Below are 16,658 nucleotides of genomic sequence, written 5' to 3'. Positions count from 1 at the left end.
GCTGCCTTCAGCCTCAAAACCACCCTTTCTCACTTGGCGTCGCTCCAGGCACAAAAATGGCCATATGTCTGGAGATTGGTCCCACGCCGAAAGAGCCAGCAGGGAAAACTATGCCTTGTTCTAAAGCTCTTTGGGAACCGCTTGCGTAGCCCCACAGACCTGGGGGCTGCAGGCTTTCCTGCTGCCTTCAGCCTCAAAACAACCCTTTCTCACTTGGCGCCGCGCCAGGCCCAAAAATGGCCATATATCTGGAGACTGATCCCACGCCCAAAGAGCCAGCAGGGAAAACTATGCCTTGTTCTAAAACTCTTTGGGAACTGCTTGCGTAGCCCCACAGACCTGGGGGCTGCAGGCTTTCCTGCTGCCTTCAGCCTCAAAACCACCCTTTCCCACATGGCGTCACGCCAGGCACAAAAATGGCCATATGTCTGGAGGTTGGTCCCACGCCCAAAGAGCCAGCAGGGAAAACTATGCCTTGTTCTAAAGCTCTTTGGGAACCGCTTGCGTAGACCCACACACCTGGGGGCTGCAGGCTTTCCTGCTCTCTTCAGCCTCAGAAGAACCCTTTAGCACTTGGCGCCGCGCCAGGCCCAAAAATGGCCATATGTCTGGAGACTGGTCCCACGCCCAAAGAGCCAGCAGGGAAAACTATGCCTTGTTCTAAAGCTCTTTGGGAACCGCTTGCGTAGCCCCACACACCTGGGGGCTGCAGGCTTTCCTGCTGCCTTCAGCCTCAAAACCACCCTTTCCCACTTGGCGCCGCGCCAGGCCCAAAAGTGGCCATATGTCTGGAGACTGGTCCCACGCCCAAAGAGCCAGCAGGGAAAACTATGCCTTGTTCTAAAGCTCTTTGGGAACCGCTTGCGTAGCCCCACACACCTGGGGGCTGCAGGCTTTCCTGCTGCCTTCAGCCTCAAAACAGCCCATACTCACTTGGCGTCGCTCCAGGCACAAAAATGGCCATATGTCTGGAGATTGGTCCCACGCCGAAAGAGCCAGCAGGGAAAACTATGCCTTGTTCTAAAGCTCTTTGGGAACCGCTTGCGTAGCCCCACACACCTGGGGGCTGCAGGCTTTTCTCGCGCTTTCAGCCTCAGAAGAACCCTTTCGCACTTGGCGCCGCGCCAGGCCCAAAAATGGCCATATGTCTGGAGACTGGTCCCACGCCCAAAGAGCCAGCAGGGAAAACTATGCCTTGTTCTAAAGCTCTTGGGGAACCGCTTGCGTAGCCCCACACACCTGGGGGCTGCAGGCTTTCCTGCTGCCTTCAACCTCAAAAGCACGCTTTCCCACTTGGCGCCGCGCCAGGCACAAAAATGGCCATATGTCTGGAGATTGGTCCCTTTCCCAAAGAGCCAGCAGGGAAAATTATTCCTTATTCTAAAGCTCTTTGGGAACCGCTTGCGTAGCCCCACACACCTGGGGGCTGCAGGCTTTCCTGCTCTCTTCAGCCTCAAAACAGCCCTTACTCACTTGGCGTCGCTCCAGGCACAAAAATGGCCATATGTCTGGAGATTGGTCCCACGCCGAAAGAGACAGCAGGGAAAACTATGCCTTGTTCTAAAACTCTTTGGGAACCGCTTGCGTAGCCCCACAGACCTGGGGGCTGCAGGCTTTCCTGCTGCCTTCAGCCTCAAAACCACCCTTTCCCACTTGGCGCCGTGCCAGGCACAAAAATGGCCATATGTCTGGAGACTGGTCCCACGCCCAAAGAGCCAGCAGGGAAAACTATGCCTTGTTCTAAAGCTCTTTGGGAACTGCTTGCGTAGCCCCACAGACCTGGGGGCTGCAGGCTTTCCTGCTGCCTTCAGCCTCAAAACCACCCTTTCCCACATGGCGTCACGCCACGCACGAAAATGGCCATATGTCTTGAGGTTGGTCCCACGCCCAAAGAGCCAGCAGGGAAAACTATGCCTTGTTCTAAAGCTCTTGGGGAACCGCTTGCGTAGCCCCACACACCTGGGGGCTGCAGGCTTTCCTGCTGCCTTCAGCCTCAAAACCACCCTTTCCCACATGGCGTCACGCCAGGCACAAAAATGGCCATATGTCTGGAGACTGGTCCCACGCCCAAAGAGCCAGCAGGGAAAACTATGCCTTGTTCTAAAGCTCTTTGGGAACGGCTTGCGTAGCCCCACACGCCTGGGGGCTGCAGGCTTTCCTGCTCTCTTCAGCCTCAAAAGAACGCTTTCCCACTTGGCGCCGCGCCAGGCACAAAAATGGCCATATGTCTGGAGATTGGTCCCACGCCCAAAGAGCCAGCAGGGAAAACTATGCCTTGTTCTAAAGCTCTTGGGGAACCGCTTGCGTAGCCCCACACACCTGGGGGCTGCAGGCTTTTCTCGCGCTTTCAGCCTCAGAAGAACCCTTTCGCACTTGGCGCCGCGCCAGGCCCAAAAATCGTCATATGTCTGGAGACTGGTCCCACGCCCAAAGAGCCAGCAGGGAAAACTATGCCTTGTTCTAAAGCTCTTTGGGAACTGCTTGCGTAGCCCCACAGACCTGGGGGCTGCAGGCTTTCCTGCTGCCTTCAGCCTCAAAACCACCCTTTCCCACATGGCGTCACGCCAGGCACAAAAATGGCCATATGTCTGGAGGTTGGTCCCACGCCCAAAGAGCCAGCAGGGAAAACTATGCCTTGTTCTAAAGCTCTTGGGGAACCGCTTGCGTAGCCCCAAAGACCTGGCGGCTGCAGGCTTTCCTGCTGCCTTCAGCCTCAAAACCACCCTTTCCCACTTGGCGCCGCGCCAGGCCCAAAAGTGGCCATATGTCTGGAGACTGGTCCCACGCCCAAAGAGCCAGCAGGGAAAACTATGCCTTGTTCTAAAGCTCTTTGGGAACCGCTTGCGTAGCCCCACACACCTGGGGGCTGCAGGCTTTCCTGCTGCCTTCAGCCTCAAAACCACCCTTTCCCACATGGCGTCACGCCAGGCACAAAAATGGCCATATGTCTGGAGATTGGTCCCACGCCCAAAGAGCCAGCAGGGAAAACTATGCCTTGTTCTAAAGCTCTTTGGGAACCGCTTGCGTAGCCCCACACACCTGGGGGCTGCAGGCTTTTCTCGCGCTTTCAGCCTCAGAAGAACCCTTTCGCACTTGGCGCCGCGCCAGGCCCAAAAATGGCCATATGTCTGGAGACTGGTCCCACGCCCAAAGAGCCAGCAGGGAAAACTATGCCTTGTTCTAAAGCTCTTTGGGAACGGCTTGCGTAGCCCCACACACCTGGGGGCTGCAGGCTTTCCTGCTGCCTTCAACCTCAAAAGCACGCTTTCCCACTTGGCGCCGCGCCAGGCACAAAAATGGCCATATGTCTGGAGATTGGTCCCTTTCCCAAAGAGCCAGCAGGGAAAATTATTCCTTATTCTAAAGCTCTTTGGGAACCGCTTGCGTAGCCCCACACACCTGCAGGCTGCAGGCTTTCCTGCTCTCTTCAGCTTCAAAAGCACGCTTTCCCACTTGGCGCCGCGCCAGGCCCAAAAATGGCCATATATCTGGAGACTGATCCCACGCCCAAAGAGCCAGCAGGGAAAAGTATGCATTGTTCTAAAACTCTTTGGGAACTGCTTGCGTAGCCCCACACACCTGGGGGCTGCAGGCTTTCCTGCTGCCTTCAGCCTCAAAACCACCCTTTCCCACATGGCGTCACGCCAGGCACAAAAATGGCCATATGTCTGGAGACTGGTCCCACGCCCAAAGAGCCAGCAGGGAAAACTATGCCTTGTTCTAAAGCTCTTTGGGAACCGCTTGCGTAGCCCCACACACCTGGGGGCTGCAGGCTTTCCTGCTGCCTTCAGCCTCAAAACAGCCCTTACTCACTTGGCGTCGCTCCAGGCACAAAAATGGCCATATGTCTGGAGATTGGTCCCACGCCGAAAGAGACAGCAGGGAAAACTATGCCTTGTTCTAAAACTCTTTGGGATCCACTTGCGTAGCCCCACACACCTGGGGGCTGCAGGCTTTCCTGCTGCCTTCAGCCTCAGAAGAACCCTTTCGCACTTGGCGCCGCGCCTGGCAAATAATGGCCATATGTCTGGAGATTGGTCCCACGCCCAAAGAGCCAGCAGGGAAAACTATGCCTTGTTCTAAAGCTCTTTGGGATCCACTTGCGTAGCCCCACACACCTGGGGGCTGCAGGCTTTCCTGCTGCCTTCAGCCTCAGAAGAACCCTTTCGCACTTGGCGCCGCGCCAGGCCCAAAAATGGCCATATGTCTGGAGGTTGGTCCCACGCCCAAAGAGCCAGCAGGGAAAACTATGCCTTATTCTAAAGCTCTTTGGGAACCGCTTGCGTAGCCACACACACCTGCAGGCTGCAGGCTTTCCTGCTCTCTTCAGCCTCAGAAGAACCCTTTTGCACATGGCGCTGCGCCAGGCACAAAAATGGCCATATGTCTGGAGATTGGTCCCACGCCCAAAGAGCCAGCAGGGAAAACTATGCCTTGTTCTAAAGCTCTTTGGGAACCGCTTGCGTAGCCCCACACACCTGGGGGCTGCAGGCTTTCCTGCTCTCTTCAGCCTCAAAACCACCCTTTCCCACATGGCGTCACGCCAGGCACAAAAATGGCCATATGTCTGGAGACTAGTCCCACGCCCAAAGAGCCAGCAGGGAAAACTATGCCTTGTTCTAAAGCTCTTTGGGAACCGCTTGCGTAGCCCCACACACCTGGGGGCTGCAGGCTTTCCTGCTCTCTTCAGCCTCAGAAGAACCCTTTCCCACTTGGCGCCGCGCCAGGCCCAAAAATGGCCATATGTCTGGAGATTGGTTCCACGCCCAAAGAGCCAGCAGGGAAAACTATGCCTTGTTCTAAAGCTCTTTGGGAACGGCTTGCGTAGCCCCACACACCTGGGGGCTGCAGGCTTTCCTGCTCTCTTAAGCCTCAAAAGCACGCTTTCCCACTTGGCGCCGCGCCTGGCACAAAAATGGCCATATGTCTGGAGATTGGTCCCACGCCCAAAGAGCCAGCAGGGAAAACTATGCCTTGTTCTAAAGCTCTTTGGGATCCACTTGCGTAGCCCCACACACCTGGGGGCTGCAGGCTTTCCTGCTCTCTTCAGCCTCAAAAGCACGCTTTCCCACTTGGCGCCGCGCTAGGCCCAAAAATGGCCATATGTCTGGAGATTGGTCCCACGCCCAAAGAGCCAGCAGGGAAAACTATGCCTTGTTCTAAAGCTCTTTGGGAACCACTTGCGTAGCCCCACACACCTGGGGGCTGCAGGCTTTCCTGCTGCCTTCAGCCTCAAAACAGCCCTTACTCACTTGGCGTCGCTCCAGGCACAAAAATGGCCATATGTCTGGAGACTGGTCCCACGCCGAAAGAGCCAGCAGGGAAAACTATGCCTTGTTCTAAAGCTCTTTGGGAACGGCTTGCGTAGCCCCACACACCTGGGGGCTGCAGGCTTTCCTGCTCTCTTCAGCCTCAAAAGCACGCTTTCCCACTTGGTCCCGTGCCAGGCACAAAAATGGCCATATGGCTGGAGACTGGTCCCTTTCCCAAAGAGCCAGCAGGGAAAACTATGCCTTGTTCTAAAGCTCTTTGGGAACCGCTTGCGTAGCCCCACACACCTGGGGGCTGCAGGCTTTCCTGCTGCCTTCAGCCTCAAAACCACCCTTTCCCACTTGGCGCCGTGCCAGGCCCAAAAATGGCCATATGTCTGGAGACTGGTCCCACGCCCAAAGAGCCAGCAGGGAAAACTATGCCTTGTTCTAAAGCTCTTTGGGAACTGCTTGCGTAGCCCCACACACCTGGGGGCTGCAGGCTTTCCTGCTGCCTTCAGCCTCAAAACCACCCTTTCCCACATGGCGTCACGCCACGCACAAAAATGGCCATATGTCTTGAGGTTGGTCCCACGCCCAAAGAGCCAGCAGGGAAAACTATGCCTTGTTCTAAAGCTCTTTGGGAACCACTTGCGTAGCCCCACACACCTGGGGGCTGCAGGCTTTCCTGCTGCCTTCAGCCTCAAAACCACCCTTTCCCACATGGCGTCACGCCAGGCACAAAAATGGCCATATGTCTGGAGACTGGTCCCACGCCCAAAGAGCCAGCAGGGAAAACTATGCCTTGTTCTAAAGCTCTTTGGGAACCGCTTGCGTAGCCCCACACACCTGGGGGCTGCAGGCTTTCCTGCTGCCTTCAGCCTCAAAACAGCCCTTACTCACTTGGCGTCGCTCCAGGCACAAAAATGGCCATATGTCTGGAGATTGGTCCCACGCCGAAAGAGACAGCAGGGAAAACTATGCCTTGTTCTAAAACTCTTTGGGAACCGCTTGCGTAGCCCCACACACCTGGGGGCTGCAGGCTTTCCTGCTGCCTTCAGCCTCAAAACCACCCTTTCCCACTTGGCGCCGTGCCAGGCCCAAAAATGGCCATATGTCTGGAGACTGGTCCCACGCCCAAAGAGCCAGCAGGGAAAACTATGCCTTGTTCTAAAGCTCTTTGGGAACTGCTTGCGTAGCCCCACACACCTGGGGGCTGCAGGCTTTCCTGCTGCCTTCAGCCTCAAAACCACCCTTTCCCACATGGCGTCACGCCACGCACAAAAATGGCCATATGTCTTGAGGTTGGTCCCACGCCCAAAGAGCCAGCAGGGAAAACTATGCCTTGTTCTAAAGCTCTTTGGGAACCGCTTGCGTAGCCCCACACACCTGGGGGCTGCAGGCTTTTCTCGCGCTTTCAGCCTCAGAAGAACCCTTTCGCACTTGGCGCCACGCCAGGCCCAAAAATGGCCATATGTCTGGAGACTGGTCCCACGCCCAAAGAGCCAGCAGGGAAAACTATGCCTTGTTCTAAAGCTCTTTGGGAACCGCTTGCGTAGCCCCACACACCTGGGGGCTGCAGGCTTTCCTGCTGCCTTCAACCTCAAAAGCACGCTTTCCCACTTGGCGCCGCGCCAGGCCCAAAAATGGCCATATGTCTGGAGATTGGTCCCTTTCCCAAAGAGCCAGCAGGGAAAATTATGCCTTATTCTAAAGCTCTTTGGGAACCGCTTGCGTAGCCCCACACACCTGCAGGCTGCAGGCTTTCCTGCTCTCTTCAGCCTCAAAAGCACGCTTTCCCACTTGGCGCCGCGCTACGCCCAAAAATGGCCATATGTCTGGAGATTGGTCCCACGCCCAAAGAGCCAGCAGGGAAAACTATGCCTTGTTCTAAAGCTCTTTGGGAACCGCTTGCGTAGCCCCACACACCTGGGGGCTGCAGGCTTTCCTGCTGCCTTCAGCCTCAAAACAGCCCTTACTCACTTGGCGTCGCTCCAGGCACAAAAATGGCCATATGTCTGGAGATTGGTCCCACGCCGAAAGAGCCAGCAGGGAAAACTATGCCTTGTTCTAAAACTCTTTGGGAACCGCTTGCGTAGCCCCACAGACCTGGGGGCTGCAGGTTTCCTGCTGCCTTCAGCCTCAAAACCACCCTTTCCCACTTGGCGCCGTGCCAGGCCCAAAAATGGCCATATGTCTGGAGACTGGTCCCACGCCCAAAGAGCCAGCAGGGAAAACTATGCCTTGTTCTAAAGCTCTTTGGGAACTGCTTGCGTAGCCCCACACACCTGGGGGCTGCAGGCTTTCCTGCTGCCTTCAGCCTCAAAACCACCCTTTCCCACATGGCGTCACGCCACGCACAAAAATGGCCATATGTCTTGAAGTTGGTCCCACGCCCAAAGAGCCAGCAGGGAAAACTATGCCTTGTTCTAAAGCTCTTTGGGAACCGCTTGCGTAGCCCCACACACCTGGGGGCTGCAGGCTTTCCTGCTGCCTTCAGCCTCAAAACCACCCTTTCCCACATGGCGTCACGCCAGGCACAAAAATGGCCATATGTCTGGAGACTGGTCCCACGCCCAAAGAGCCAGCAGGGAAAACTATGCCTTGTTCTAAAGCTCTTTGTGAACCACTTGCGTAGCCCCACACACCTGGGGGCTGCAGGCTTTCCTGCTGCCTTCAGCCTCAAAACCACCCTTTCCCACATGGCGTCACGCCAGGCACAAAAATGGCCATATGTCTTGAGGTTGGTCCCACGCCCAAAGAGCCAGCAGGGAAAACTATGCCTTGTTCTAAAGCTCTTTGGGAACCGCTTGCGTAGCCCCACACACCTGGGGGCTGCAGGCTTTCCTGCTGCCTTCAGCCTCAAAACCACCCTTTCCCACATGGCGTCACGCCAGGCACAAAAATGGCCATATGTCTGGAGACTGGTCCCACGCCCAAAGAGCCAGCAGGGAAAACTATGCCTTGTTCTAAAGCTCTTTGGGAACGGCTTGCGTAGCCCCACACACCTGGGGGCTGCAGGCTTTCCTGCTCTCTTCAGCCTCAAAAGAACGCTTTCCCACTTGGCGCCGCGCCAGGCACAAAAATGGCCATATGTCTGGAGATTGGTCCCACGCCCAAAGAGCCAGCAGGGAAAACTATGCCTTGTTCTAAAGCTCTTGGGGAACCGCTTGCGTAGCCCCACACACCTGGGGGCTGCAGGCTTTTCTCGCGCTTTCAGCCTCAGAAGAACCCTTTCGCACTTGGCGCCGCGCCAGGCCCAAAAATCGTCATATGTCTGGAGACTGGTCCCACGCCCAAAGAGCCAGCAGGGAAAACTATGCCTTGTTCTAAAGCTCTTTGGGAACTGCTTGCGTAGCCCCACACACCTGGGGGCTGCAGGCTTTCCTGCTGCCTTCAGCCTCAAAACCACCCTTTCCCACATGGCGTCACGCCACGCACAAAAATGGCCATATGTCTTGAGGTTGGTCCCACGCCCAAAGAGCCAGCAGGGAAAACTATGCCTTGTTCTAAAGCTCTTGGGGAACCACTTGCGTAGCCCCACACACCTGGGGGCTGCAGGCTTTCCTGCTGCCTTCAGCCTCAAAACCACCCTTTCTCACTTGGCGTCGCTCCAGGCACAAAAATGGCCATATGTCTGGAGATTGGTCCCACGCCGAAAGAGCCAGCAGGGAAAACTATGCCTTGTTCTAAAGCTCTTTGGGAACCGCTTGCGTAGCCCCACAGACCTGGGGGCTGCAGGCTTTCCTGCTGCCTTCAGCCTCAAAACAACCCTTTCTCACTTGGCGCCGCGCCAGGCCCAAAAATGGCCATATATCTGGAGACTGATCCCACGCCCAAAGAGCCAGCAGGGAAAACTATGCCTTGTTCTAAAACTCTTTGGGAACTGCTTGCGTAGCCCCACAGACCTGGGGGCTGCAGGCTTTCCTGCTGCCTTCAGCCTCAAAACCACCCTTTCCCACATGGCGTCACGCCAGGCACAAAAATGGCCATATGTCTGGAGACTGGTCCCACGCCCAAAGAGCCAGCAGGGAAAACTATGCCTTGTTCTAAAGCTCTTTGGGAACCGCTTGCGTAGACCCACACACCTGGGGGCTGCAGGCTTTCCTGCTCTCTTCAGCCTCAGAAGAACCCTTTAGCACTTGGCGCCGCGCCAGGCCCAAAAATGACCATATGTCTGGAGATTGGTTCCACGCCCAAAGAGCCAGCAGGGAAAACTATGCCTTGTTCTAAAGCTCTTTGGGAACCGCTTGCGTAGCCCCAAAGACCTGGGGGCTGCAGGCTTTCCTGCTGCCTTCAGCCTCAAAACCACCCTTTCCCACTTGGCGCCGCGCCAGGCCCAAAAGTGGCCATATGTCTGGAGACTGGTCCCACGCCCAAAGAGCCAGCAGGGAAAACTATGCCTTGTTCTAAAGCTCTTTGGGAACCGCTTGCGTAGCCCCACACACCTGGGGGCTGCAGGCTTTCCTGCTGCCTTCAGCCTCAAAACAGCCCTTACTCACTTGGCGTCGCTCCAGGCACAAAAATGGCCATATGTCTGGAGATTGGTCCCACGCCGAAAGAGCCAGCAGGGAAAACTATGCCTTGTTCTAAAGCTCTTTGGGAACCGCTTGCGTAGCCCCACACACCTGGGGGCTGCAGGCTTTTCTCGCGCTTTCAGCCTCAGAAGAACCCTTTCGCACTTGGCGCCGCGCCAGGCCCAAAAATGGCCATATGTCTGGAGACTGGTCCCACGCCCAAAGAGCCAGCAGGGAAAACTATGCCTTGTTCTAAAGCTCTTTGGGAACCGCTTGCGTAGCCCCACACACCTGGGGGCTGCAGGCTTTCCTGCTGCCTTCAACCTCAAAAGCACGCTTTCCCACTTGGCGCCGCGCCAGGCACAAAAATGGCCATATGTCTGGAGATTAGTCCCTTTCCCAAAGAGCCAGCAGGGAAAATTATTCCTTATTCTAAGCTCTTTGGGAACCGCTTGCGTAGCCCCACACACCTGCAGGCTGCAGGCTTTCCTGCTCTCTTCAGCCTCAAAAGCACGCTTTCCCACTTGGCGCCGCGCTAGGCCCAAAAATGGCCATATGTCTGGAGATTGGTCCCACGCCCAAAGAGCCAGCAGGGAAAACTATGCCTTGTTCTAAAGCTCTTTGGGAACTGCTTGCGTAGCCCCACACACCTGGGGGCTGCAGGCTTTCCTGCTGCCTTCAGCCTCAAAACCACCCTTTCCCACATGGCGTCACGCCACGCACGAAAATGGCCATATGTCTTGAGGTTGGTCCCACGCCCAAAGAGCCAGCAGGTAAAACTATGCCTTGTTCTAAAGCTCTTTGGGAACCGCTTGCGTAGCCCCACACACCTGGGGGCTGCAGGCTTTCCTGCTGCCTTCAGCCTCAAAACCACCCTTTCCCACATGGCGTCACGCCAGGCACAAAAATGGCCATATGTCTGGAGACTGGTCCCACGCCCAAAGAGCCAGCAGGGAAAACTATGCCTTGTTCTAAAGCTCTTTGGGAACCACTTGCGTAGCCCCACACACCTGGGGGCTGCAGGCTTTCCTGCTGCCTTCAGCCTCAAAACCACCCTTTCTCACTTGGCGTCGCTCCAGGCACAAAAATGGCCATATGTCTGGAGATTGGTCCCACGCCGAAAGAGCCAGCAGGGAAAACTATGCCTTGTTCTAAAGCTCTTTGGGAACCGCTTGCGTAGCCCCACAGACCTGGGGGCTGCAGGCTTTCCTGCTGCCTTCAGCCTCAAAACAACCCTTTCTCACTTGGCGCCGCGCCAGGCCCAAAAATGGCCATATATCTGGAGACTGATCCCACGCCCAAAGAGCCAGCAGGGAAAACTATGCCTTGTTCTAAAACTCTTTGGGAACTGCTTGCGTAGCCCCACAGACCTGGGGGCTGCAGGCTTTCCTGCTGCCTTCAGCCTCAAAACCACCCTTTCCCACATGGCGTCACGCCAGGCACAAAAATGGCCATATGTCTGGAGGTTGGTCCCACGCCCAAAGAGCCAGCAGGGAAAACTATGCCTTGTTCTAAAGCTCTTTGGGAACCGCTTGCGTAGACCCACACACCTGGGGGCTGCAGGCTTTCCTGCTCTCTTCAGCCTCAGAAGAACCCTTTAGCACTTGGCGCCGCGCCAGGCCCAAAAATGGCCATATGTCTGGAGACTGGTCCCACGCCCAAAGAGCCAGCAGGGAAAACTATGCCTTGTTCTAAAGCTCTTTGGGAACCGCTTGCGTAGCCCCACACACCTGGGGGCTGCAGGCTTTCCTGCTGCCTTCAGCCTCAAAACCACCCTTTCCCACTTGGCGCCGCGCCAGGCCCAAAAGTGGCCATATGTCTGGAGACTGGTCCCACGCCCAAAGAGCCAGCAGGGAAAACTATGCCTTGTTCTAAAGCTCTTTGGGAACCGCTTGCGTAGCCCCACACACCTGGGGGCTGCAGGCTTTCCTGCTGCCTTCAGCCTCAAAACAGCCCATACTCACTTGGCGTCGCTCCAGGCACAAAAATGGCCATATGTCTGGAGATTGGTCCCACGCCGAAAGAGCCAGCAGGGAAAACTATGCCTTGTTCTAAAGCTCTTTGGGAACCGCTTGCGTAGCCCCACACACCTGGGGGCTGCAGGCTTTTCTCGCGCTTTCAGCCTCAGAAGAACCCTTTCGCACTTGGCGCCGCGCCAGGCCCAAAAATGGCCATATGTCTGGAGACTGGTCCCACGCCCAAAGAGCCAGCAGGGAAAACTATGCCTTGTTCTAAAGCTCTTGGGGAACCGCTTGCGTAGCCCCACACACCTGGGGGCTGCAGGCTTTCCTGCTGCCTTCAACCTCAAAAGCACGCTTTCCCACTTGGCGCCGCGCCAGGCACAAAAATGGCCATATGTCTGGAGATTGGTCCCTTTCCCAAAGAGCCAGCAGGGAAAATTATTCCTTATTCTAAAGCTCTTTGGGAACCGCTTGCGTAGCCCCACACACCTGGGGGCTGCAGGCTTTCCTGCTCTCTTCAGCCTCAAAACAGCCCTTACTCACTTGGCGTCGCTCCAGGCACAAAAATGGCCATATGTCTGGAGATTGGTCCCACGCCGAAAGAGACAGCAGGGAAAACTATGCCTTGTTCTAAAACTCTTTGGGAACCGCTTGCGTAGCCCCACAGACCTGGGGGCTGCAGGCTTTCCTGCTGCCTTCAGCCTCAAAACCACCCTTTCCCACTTGGCGCCGTGCCAGGCACAAAAATGGCCATATGTCTGGAGACTGGTCCCACGCCCAAAGAGCCAGCAGGGAAAACTATGCCTTGTTCTAAAGCTCTTTGGGAACTGCTTGCGTAGCCCCACAGACCTGGGGGCTGCAGGCTTTCCTGCTGCCTTCAGCCTCAAAACCACCCTTTCCCACATGGCGTCACGCCACGCACGAAAATGGCCATATGTCTTGAGGTTGGTCCCACGCCCAAAGAGCCAGCAGGGAAAACTATGCCTTGTTCTAAAGCTCTTTGGGAACCGCTTGCGTAGCCCCACACACCTGGGGGCTGCAGGCTTTCCTGCTGCCTTCAGCCTCAAAACCACCCTTTCCCACATGGCGTCACGCCAGGCACAAAAATGGCCATATGTCTGGAGACTGGTCCCACGCCCAAAGAGCCAGCAGGGAAAACTATGCCTTGTTCTAAAGCTCTTTGGGAACGGCTTGCGTAGCCCCACACACCTGGGGGCTGCAGGCTTTCCTGCTCTCTTCAGCCTCAAAAGAACGCTTTCCCACTTGGCGCCGCGCCAGGCACAAAAATGGCCATATGTCTGGAGATTGGTCCCACGCCCAAAGAGCCAGCAGGGAAAACTATGCCTTGTTCTAAAGCTCTTGGGGAACCGCTTGCGTAGCCCCACACACCTGGGGGCTGCAGGCTTTTCTCGCGCTTTCAGCCTCAGAAGAACCCTTTCGCACTTGGCGCCGCGCCAGGCCCAAAAATCGTCATATGTCTGGAGACTGGTCCCACGCCCAAAGAGCCAGCAGGGAAAACTATGCCTTGTTCTAAAGCTCTTTGGGAACTGCTTGCGTAGCCCCACAGACCTGGGGGCTGCAGGCTTTCCTGCTGCCTTCAGCCTCAAAACCACCCTTTCCCACATGGCGTCACGCCAGGCACAAAAATGGCCATATGTCTGGAGGTTGGTCCCACGCCCAAAGAGCCAGCAGGGAAAACTATGCCTTGTTCTAAAGCTCTTGGGGAACCGCTTGCGTAGCCCCAAAGACCTGGCGGCTGCAGGCTTTCCTGCTGCCTTCAGCCTCAAAACCACCCTTTCCCACTTGGCGCCGCGCCAGGCCCAAAAGTGGCCATATGTCTGGAGACTGGTCCCACGCCCAAAGAGCCAGCAGGGAAAACTATGCCTTGTTCTAAAGCTCTTTGGGAACCGCTTGCGTAGCCCCACACACCTGGGGGCTGCAGGCTTTCCTGCTGCCTTCAGCCTCAAAACCACCCTTTCCCACATGGCGTCACGCCAGGCACAAAAATGGCCATATGTCTGGAGATTGGTCCCACGCCCAAAGAGCCAGCAGGGAAAACTATGCCTTGTTCTAAAGCTCTTTGGGAACCGCTTGCGTAGCCCCACACACCTGGGGGCTGCAGGCTTTTCTCGCGCTTTCAGCCTCAGAAGAACCCTTTCGCACTTGGCGCCGCGCCAGGCCCAAAAATGGCCATATGTCTGGAGACTGGTCCCACGCCCAAAGAGCCAGCAGGGAAAACTATGCCTTGTTCTAAAGCTCTTTGGGAACGGCTTGCGTAGCCCCACACACCTGGGGGCTGCAGGCTTTCCTGCTGCCTTCAACCTCAAAAGCACGCTTTCCCACTTGGCGCCGCGCCAGGCACAAAAATGGCCATATGTCTGGAGATTGGTCCCTTTCCCAAAGAGCCAGCAGGGAAAATTATTCCTTATTCTAAAGCTCTTTGGGAACCGCTTGCGTAGCCCCACACACCTGCAGGCTGCAGGCTTTCCTGCTCTCTTCAGCTTCAAAAGCACGCTTTCCCACTTGGCGCCGCGCTAGGCCCAAAAATGGCCATATGTCTGGAGATTGGTCCCACGCCCAAAGAGCCAGCAGGGAAAACTATGCCTTGTTCTAAAGCTCTTTGGGAACCGCTTGCGTAGCCCCACACACCTGGGGGCTGCAGGCTTTCCTGCTGCCTTCAGCCTCAAAACAGCCCTTACTCACTTGGCGTCGCTCCAGGCACAAAAATGGCCATATGTCTGGAGATTGGTCCCACGCCGAAAGAGACAGCAGGGAAAACTATGCCTTGTTCTAAAGCTCTTTGGGAACCGCTTGCGTAGCCCCACAGACCTGGGGGCTGCAGGCTTTCCTGCTGCCTTCAGCCTCAAAACCACCCTTTCCCACTTGGCGCCGTGCCAGGCCCAAAAATGGCCATATGTCTGGAGACTGGTCCCACGCCCAAAGAGCCAGCAGGGAAAACTATGCCTTGTTCTAAAGCTCTTTGGGAACTGCTTGCGTAGCCCCACAGACCTGGGGGCTGCAGGCTTTCCTGCTGCCTTCAGCCTCAAAGCCACCCTTTCCCACATGGCGTCACGCCACGCACGAAAATGGCCATATGTCTTGAGGTTGGTCCCACGCCCAAAGAGCCAGCAGGGAAAACTATGCCTTGTTCTAAAGCTCTTTGGGAACCGCTTGCGTAGCCCCACACACGTGGGGGCTGCAGGCTTTGCTGCTGCCTTCAGCCTCAAAACCACCCTTTCCCACTTGGCGCCGCGCAAGGCACAAAAATGGCCATATGTCTGGAGACTGGTTCCACGCCCAAAGAGCCAGCAGGGAAAACTATGCCTTGTTCTAAAGCTCTTTGGGAACCACTTGCGTAGCCCCACACACCTGGGGGCTGCAGGCTTTCCTGCTCTCTTCAGCCTCAGAAGAACCCCTTAGCACTTGGCGCCGCGCCAGGCCCAAAAATGGCCATATGTCTGGAGATTGGTCCCACGCCCAAAGAGCCAGCAGGGAAAACTATGCCTTGTTCTAAAGCTCTTTGGGAACCGCTTGCGTAGCCCCACAGACCTGGGGGCTGCAGGCTTTCCTGCTGCCTTCAGCCTCAAAACCACCCTTTCCCACATGGCGCCACGCCACGCACAAAAATGGCCATATGTCTTGAGGTTGGTCCCACGCCCAAATAGCCAGCAGGGAAAACTATGCCTTGTTCTAAAGCTCTTTGGGAACCACTTGCGTAGCCCCACACACCTGGGGGCTGCTGCTTTCCTGCTCTCTTCAGCCTCAAAACCACCCTTTCCCACATGGCGTCACGCCAGGCACAAAAATGGCCATATGTCTGGAGGTTGGTCCCACGCCCAAAGAGCCAGCAGGGAAAACTATGCCTTGTTCTAAAGCTCTTTGGGAACCGCTTGCGTAGCCCCACACACCTGGGGGCTGCAGGCTTTCCTGCTGCCTTCAGCCTCAAAACCACCCTTTCCCACATGGCGCCGCGCCAGGCCCAAAAATGGCCATATGTCTGGAGACTGGTCCCTTTCCCAAAGAGCCAGCAGGGAAAACTATGCCTTGTTCTAAAGCTCTTTGGGAACCGCTTGCGTAGCCCCACACACCTGGGGGCTGCAGGCTTTCCTGCTCTCTTCAGCCTCAAAAGAACGCTTTCCCACTTGGCGCCGCGCCAGGCACAAAAATGGCCATATGTCTGGAGATTGGTCCCACGCCCAAAGAGCCAGCAGGGAAAACTATGCCTTGTTCTAAAGCTCTTGGGGAACCGCTTGCGTAGCCCCACACACCTGGGGGCTGCAGGCTTTTCTCGCGCTTTCAGCCTCAGAAGAACCCTTTCGCACTTGGCGCCGCGACAGGCCCAAAAATGGCCATATGTCTGGAGACTGGTCCCACGCCCAAAGAGCCAGCAGGGAAAACTATGCCTTGTTCTAAAGCTCTTTGGGAACCGCTTGCGTAGCCCCACACACCTGGGGGCTGCAGGCTTTCCTGCTGCCTTCAGCCTCAAAACCACCCTTTCCCACTTGGCGCCGCGCCAGGCCCAAAAGTGGCCATATGTCTGGAGACTGGTCCCACGCCCAAAGAGCCAGCAGGGAAAACTATGCCTTGTTCTAAAGCTCTTTGGGAACCGCTTGCGTAGCCCCACACACCTGGGGGCTGCAGGCTTTCCTGCTGCCTTCAGCCTCAAAACCACCCTTTCCCACATGGCGTCACGCCAGGCACAAAAATGGCCATATGTCTGGAGATTGGTCCCACGCCCAAAGAGCCAGCAGGGAAAACTATGCCTTGTTCTAAAGCTCTTTGGGAACCGCTTGCGTAGCCCCACACACCTGGGGGCTGCAGGCTTTTCTCGCGCTTTCAGCCTCAGAAGAACCCTTTCGCACTTGGCGCCGCGCCAGGCCCAAAAATGGCCATATGTCTGGAGACTGGTCCCACGCCCAAAGAGCCAGCAG

Source organism: Chroicocephalus ridibundus, chromosome 4 (genome assembly GCF_963924245.1).
Source record: "Chroicocephalus ridibundus chromosome 4, bChrRid1.1, whole genome shotgun sequence".
Classification (NCBI taxonomy): domain Eukaryota; kingdom Metazoa; phylum Chordata; class Aves; order Charadriiformes; family Laridae; genus Chroicocephalus; species Chroicocephalus ridibundus.
Note: the sequence above shows the minus strand (reverse complement) of the source record.